The sequence below is a fragment of the Pistacia vera genome, unplaced genomic scaffold, assembly GCF_008641045.1.
Source record: "Pistacia vera cultivar Batoury unplaced genomic scaffold, PisVer_v2 Contig1040, whole genome shotgun sequence".
Lineage (NCBI taxonomy): Eukaryota > Viridiplantae > Streptophyta > Magnoliopsida > Sapindales > Anacardiaceae > Pistacia > Pistacia vera.
This window is the reverse complement of record NW_022195072.1, coordinates 145,484-152,978: the sequence shown is the minus strand read 5'-3', so window position 1 is coordinate 152,978 and position 7,495 is coordinate 145,484. Positions and strand designations below refer to the sequence as shown.

Here is a 7,495-nt window from a genome sequence, read left to right as displayed (position 1 = left end):
GCCCACAGACAAATTTGGATATTCCTCCAACCTGATTATATGTTTGGAATAGAGATTGTTTGGTTGCCTCTGATTTCCTGCCAAGTAGTTAACCTACTCCGATGATGACGATGATGAAGCAAACGTGCTCCCACTTGACAGTCACTGCTCACATGATTACCTGCACAAAATTCACAAGTTAGGTGAGGTGCTTGAATGGAATTTCCTCCATACTTCCCAACGTTTTCTGAAGTGCTGTCAGTTGGGCTGAAATGGCTATATATCATCAACTTCATGAAGACCCATAATTTCTTCGTTGCACCCTCTCATTAGTTCTTTGATAATTGTTGATTGCTAGACCCTCAAGCACCTCGTGAGTTCTTCGGATCTTATTCTGTAGTGCTCATCTAAAGGCTGCATCCACCATATTTGCACATTCACCATCAATCCTTTATAAAATGTTTGGACTTGCATCCAAACTGGCAAACCATGATGTGGACACCTTCTCAGTAATTCTTTGTATCTCTCCTAAGCCTCATCAATGATTCCGACTCTTCCTGTAGAAACGATGTGATATCATTCTCAGCTTTGCCATTTTGCTGGAGGAAAGAATTTGGTCAATAACTTCTGTGCTAAATCGTTCCATGTTGTGATCTTTCTGTTGTAATGCCATTAACCATCCCTTAGCTTTATCCTTCAATGAAAATAGGAATAGTCTCATCTGATGGCATCATCTGACACTCCGTTTGACTTGAAAAATCACAAATCTCCAGAAAATTGGCAATGTGTGATTTGGATCTTACTTCAAACTCCCCCTGAACTCTACCTGCCTGCTGGATCATTTGGATGATTGCCAGCTTTATCTCAAAGTTGTTGGCTTGTACTGCTGGTCTAGTAATACTCGACCCACTGCCATCAATTAAGGGAACTGAAAACTCCCTTAGTGTTCTGTTTTCTGCCATCTCTACAACTATGACTTCTTGTTCAACTGTAGCCTCTCTTTCTCTTCTTTCTCTATAAAGTCTTCAAGTGGTTCTTTCAATCTCAGGATCAAAAGGAACCACTGGCTAACATCTTGCTCTTCGCATAAACTACACAGAAAAATAGAAAGAGTGAGATCACACCAACCTAAAAGACTAACGAAAATTAAACAAACAACAATTAAGCAAAAATAAAACTCCAATCTAGCTAACACAAGAAAATTTTAATGTTAACACAAAACTCAATCCCCGGCAACGGCGCCAAAAACTTGATGCGTTATTTCATAAACATGCATAAATAGCAAGTGCACTAGTCGCACAAAGTAACAAAGTGATGAGTGAGTATCGTTCCCACGAGGATTGGTTGCTAAGCACTAAGTTTTCTACTGTTTTCAAGTTGGAGCAATCGAATTTGTTTGGATTAATGGGAGAAAATTAAACTTAAAACTAAAACAAAAATTTCTAAATATTCAAAGCTAAATTATGAAAGCAAGATTAAAAACAAGGCAATATCAATTTAAACAAATGGGTAGGGTTTTGACTTCATTCGGACTCTATGGATTAAACCTACAGATTATGCTATTTCCATATTCACATGCATTGATTGTAAATTGAATTCTCTAAAATGTAAACATACCTTCTCAGGCTATGTTTTCCTACTTTTCCCTATTAAACTTCTGCACCCAACAATTTGAAGATTAATAGTTCTAAGCTCATTAAGCACATGGAATCCTAGATTGATTTCATTGATTCTCAAATCTATCTTTAGCATTCAATACTACAATGGTGATTACCCAAGAAGCTTAACATGACTCATTTCTCAATCTCATCATGTTCATCAATTAAAAGCAATTAATTTAGAATAACCACACAATCCATACAATAGCATATGAAAATAATAAAATCAATTGCTCAATCCATGAGAATCCGAACTACATCAAAACCCTAACCCAAAATGGGTTAGTTCATAGCTAAACCAATACAATAAGCAAGAAAAACAATAAACACAAAGTTCAACATATTAAAATGAGAGAAAAGACAAGAGATCTCCTGTAGTTGAAGAATCCACCAGATTCAATCCCAAATCTTCTCACTTTTCAACTCAAATTCATCAAATCTAAACTAAGGAAGATGAAAAAGCTGCTCTAGACTAAGAAAATCACGACCCTTCTCAAAATGGCAAAGTTTTGCTTTTATACCTCGCCCAAAAACCTAAGACTTTGCCTAAAAATGAAACTGTGCGTTTTAACGAAACTGAAAATTGCAGACTTCGCCGCGGCAAAGAAGAAATCTCGCCGCGGCGACGAAGTAAAAGTAACTCTTGTGCGTGACTCATTTCGCCACGGCGAATCTTCATAAAGAATTCTGAAATTATAGAATTGCCCTCTGCTTGAATCTTCAATCTTCGATGCTCTCCCATGGAAACAAGCTTCATAGTGCTTTACTCTACTTCAAAACTCTCCCAACTTCTAAGATCCGCTTACTTCTGAGTCCAGAAACTCCAATTCGCTCATTATTTGCTCAAAATGTCCATTTTGGCCTGAAACACAAAATGTAAAGAATTAAGTAGCAATTCAGGCATAAATGAACTAAGAAGTATCTAAAATCCGGCCTAAAAGCCAAATAAAAACAGTATAATTCTCGGATGATCAGAGGACATATATAAATTGCATGTTACGTGTGCATACACCAAGGACATTAGTTGCGATTTCACTTTTCCTTGACCGATACCTAGGTATATCATCAGCCGGCGCATGAACCTTTATGTATGTTCCATCTAAGGCTCCCAAACAGTTCTAACATAGAAAAACAATAACAATATTTTAGAGAAAACACTAACTTTGATTTTAATAAGGTACTGAACTACATGTGCATTGTAAACCTAGTGATTAGACTGTACCTTGAACCATTTCCACCGCTCATCGGTTGAGTTCTCAGGAATGGCCTCTGGTTTTTTAAATAGCAGCGTATGAAACCTTAACACGGCGTTCAGGACTAAGTGAAAATTGTGGCTTACCGTCTCAGTGGATCTACACATTTGACATTTCATTACTTTGGTCTTTTGGTTATGGACAAGGATGTGAAGAAAGGTCCCAACTAATTCTTTTACGGATGTATGACAGGTTGATTTTAAGTTGCCATGTATAGTAAGTAAATAACATAATTTGTGAAATACAGCCCTATTCATCCTACAGCTCTCAAAACATAACTCATCACTTTGGAAAAGCATGGTGTGTAAATTGAGCAACCTAACCTTAAACCTAGACCCAAACTCACTGGCATATGATATAGCAACCCTACATCTACCCCATATATTAAGTGCATTAGCCAACCCAAGAAGGACGAGCATAGTGTACATGGTTTCCAACATGTCTAAATGGAAGACTAGAAGGGCAACCAAGTGCATCTTCTGCCTGACTGTTAAACGGGCCATAGCTGTTTCACATAATTCATGGGTCAAAGCATAATGAAGTCAATCAAGCATGTACAAGTCCTTAAACCCAACACAGGCAATTGTATATGGAAGAAATCAAACTGAATATGAAACCCTAAACAACATAAAAACCAGAATTTTATAATATCACCAATGAAACAAAATTCACCTCAAACACTCATACAATTCTCAATGTCCCACACATCAAAATTTGTCATCCATCACATAAACCAACATAAACATCACAAAAATTTCACATCAATCCCTAAAAACTGTCATCTTTAGCAATTCAATTGGTAACATAATCTGTAGGGTTAATTTTAACTGTCACAAAAATTTGACATCACAAGTATAATCTTAGCTATCTTTTCAAAACTGCCCCCGCCAAGAATCTTTACTAGAAATATAGGTAATTATGTGCCTTCCTAAATGAAAACATATTTGGAGTCATATGCCAAAATGATCAAGTAATGCTAACCCAAAAGGGTGGAGGAGCTTAATTCAGAATTTTTCTTAATAAAGGAATAATCTGTACAAACTACCATATACTCGGATTCCCTCAAAATGTAAAACAAAAAGTGACACAACATTCCCATCTGTTTTCATAAGACAACAACAATAAAGCAGCACTATACTTTTCATCATCAATTTTTCTGCTTTTGCTCTAAATTTCCTTACCTGTATAAACGTTGAGCATTTTTACACCTACATAACAGGCACACAGCAGCCAACTTCTTGTTAAAATATTTGAACTTGAAGAATAAACGTTAATGTGCAACTGCATAAATCAAATCATAATTGGAGAATAAAATCGAACCAAGTATAGATTCAATAGAATGCAAGTTCTTATGTGCATGATTGAAGACTATTTCAAAAATTACACACGCTATGTCAATATTTGTGAAGGCGATAAGTAGGAATAGAACAAGATGATTTGCTCTAGGAGTTACAAGACTAAATTCCTCAATCATGTCCAATTGCATGACTTTAAGAGCAAGAGAGGAAGAAACAGATTCAAGCTGAAACTTTCTAGAAAATTTTATTAACTGAAATGGTTACAAGAGGCGACTAATTTATATAGAGCCGTTAGACTGAAACGAATAGTTTAATCTCTAAGTTTTTAGACTTTACAAAAGACATCCTGTACCAAACATATAAACTCTAAAGAATTGCAAAACACACCCCACTATACTAATAAGCTCCCTTAAACTAGACTACACTAACTAGATCAGTACAGTATACTAATATGCTCCCTTAAACTAGACAATATTGAAGCATATCAGTCCACTTATACTAATATGCTCCCGTAAACTAAACTATATACAAGATTTATAAAATTCAAAACAGCAGCATATTATCTTCATTATTTGTACTTTGTCATTTCAATCTTAATACCACAACAGCAAAGGATAGCCACTTAGAGTCTCAACAGCATAATAGCAAAAGCAACAACTTAGAATCTCAACAACGCAGCAACAAAGCATAAAAGACAGTAACTTAGAACCGCAGCAAAAAACAGCCTTAAAATCTCAGCAACAGAAACATCGTTAAAATCTTAGCAATAGAATAGCAAAAACATCCTTAAAAACTCAGCAACAGAACAACAAAAATAGCCTTAAAATCTTAGCAACAGAACAGCAAAAACATCATTAAAAACTCAAGAACAGAATAGGTACACAGCAACAGAACAGGTAGCAAGGCACTTATGAAGCAAATGGCGGAGATGGTGGACCAACGACAGACGGAAAATTTCAAAGTTAGGGTTTACGGTTGCAATCGAAACAAATAACTCTACATTCAAAGAAAAGAGGGCAAACCACATACCGAAAATAGCGATCGGACTGACAAATGAGATCGTCGAGATATTTTTCTCCACCGGCAATGAACGAGTTTAGCGCAGAGATCTAAGAACGAAATCCTATTGTGCGATTTAGGAAATTTTTTTTTTTTCTTTTATCTTGTAGTTTTATTGAAGTTAAAGGGCATATTGGTCACAATATGCAAAAATCTGAGGATAATATGGGTACACAAATCATCGTGGCATTTCTGAAATAAATGATAAAAATTTGGGCAGTTTCATCCGAAAATAAAAAAACTGAGGACAAATATGTCTGTTTGTGCAAAATGTTTATTTTGTGATTATTAATAAACCAAAGGATATTTTCGTCCGCATAATATACTGTTTAGGGGCAAGATTGGACAGAAATTATGATTACCCAAATAACGTTTTAATACCAGCCCCCCATGAGGTACAAATATTCCCAGCAATTTACCCCCCTTTGAGCACTGTTTGTTGTCTTATTTTTCCGTAATATTTTTGTACAAAAATGCCAAACACGGTAATCTGCTCAATTAAACAAATTACCCTTGTTAAAAAATTTAAACCCGATCCAAACGGGCCCAAAGTGTTGCACTTTTATAGTGCAACACTATACCCTATTCCATCATGGAATGGGCTTGGGCTTCAACCCAAACACTCCTTGTATCCATATAGGCCCCTTTAGATATTTTAATAATTATTATTGTTATTTTTCAATAAATTCAATAAATATATATTTCATATATTAACATTTAACAATAACAATAATTCATTTAAATATATGCGAACACATATTTAATTATAATTTCACTTATTTAATTTTAATTAAAAAATTAAATAAAGGCTACGACCTCAACAAATTTAATTGCACTATGAAATTACCAAAATACCTTTTCATCTAAAAAGATGAAAATGCTCTTCTTATAAACTGGTTCTTAAATTATCTTCTATGTGTGTGACCCGTAGGCTCCTTATCATACCGGCAGTGTGTAGTATCGCGACAAACACCAATTAATCGTCTCACTACACATAGACCAAGATTGACCCCTAGCAAGGCATCATGGCAACCCAATAGATTCGGATTCAGCGAAGCAGCTACCTGTCAACGATATGGTTACCGTATAATCTGATCCTTTCATTATTCGTTATCTCGACGAGACCGTGGCATAGAAATAGTGTCAACCTCGGTTACTCTCGATATTATGTATTTAGTTACTGGACCAATGACCTGTATTATAAATTGGATAGAGCAACAACTCAATCCCACTGTGGCCACAGTTTTATTGTCATTGCCATTTACTGAATTACGCTGTGAGATAACTTCTCCCATACCCGGGAGTGATGAATCCTCTGTCTATCCACCATAGTTTTGATAAACTCCTTAATGCAGCCAATCACCACCGTATTGACAACTCTGAATAGAACTGCGTTCAGCTAGTGTCAAACTACACCAATCGGTGCACAAGGCGCTCTGCTGATCTCAAGTCTAAGGATCACATGCACCACCATTCGTTAGAGGATTTGTTCCATAAACACAAGGGTTACCATCCATATGGAATCCTTTGGTGGGTCAGTCTAGTGAACTTGCCTACAGTAGGCACCCATGTGTTGCACCAGGTTATCACCAAACAACCTTGACAAGTGAGATCAGTCACTGCCTTTCAACAGGGTCGTTCAACACAATGATAGCCTTACAGTATTATCTGTGCCCTTTACTTCAGAATAATACTAGGGCTACGGACATTTCTAGAATGGCCACCATATGTGCTCATATGGTTCTCACTATCAAGATTTGAAACACTTGATATCCTCATCACGGTTCTACCATTCTAAGGACATATATCAATACATACAATGATGATTTACGCGATATAGTATAAAATGCCTTTTATTGATCAATGAACATTATTACAAAGAGTCAATTCTACAATAATTGATTGGCTCTAGGGCATTTACTCTAACATTAATGACCGTGGATCTAGCCGCTAGCCAGATCGGCGCAGGGTCACTAGGTCCGACTGGTCATGCGCCATTCAAGTGACTGCTAGTGATGGCCAGTAGTGGTGGCTGGCGATCGATGGCCGGTAGTCGTCTATAGTGGATGACTAATTTTGGGTGGTATTCAGGGGTATTTTTCTCCAAAAGGTTATAAAAGTAATTTTTCATAGTTGGGCTAATTGTTATTTGGTAGACATATAAGGGCATTTGTGTTCGAATTTTTTTTTAATTAAAGGTAAAATTGGTATGAATAGTGGATTACCCCAGTAGTCTTTTAATAACATC

The 7,495-nt window shown here is 36.3% G+C and overlaps 1 non-coding gene across 1 annotated transcript; it reads left to right on the top strand.

Moving 5' to 3' along the window:
- The first annotated feature begins 463 nt into the window (after positions 1-463).
- On the top strand, positions 464-568 carry LOC116126749. The gene has a single exon (XR_004127526.1). It is a non-coding gene; the product is annotated as a small nucleolar RNA R71 (small nucleolar RNA).
- Positions 569-7,495: the final 6,927 nt, after the last annotated feature.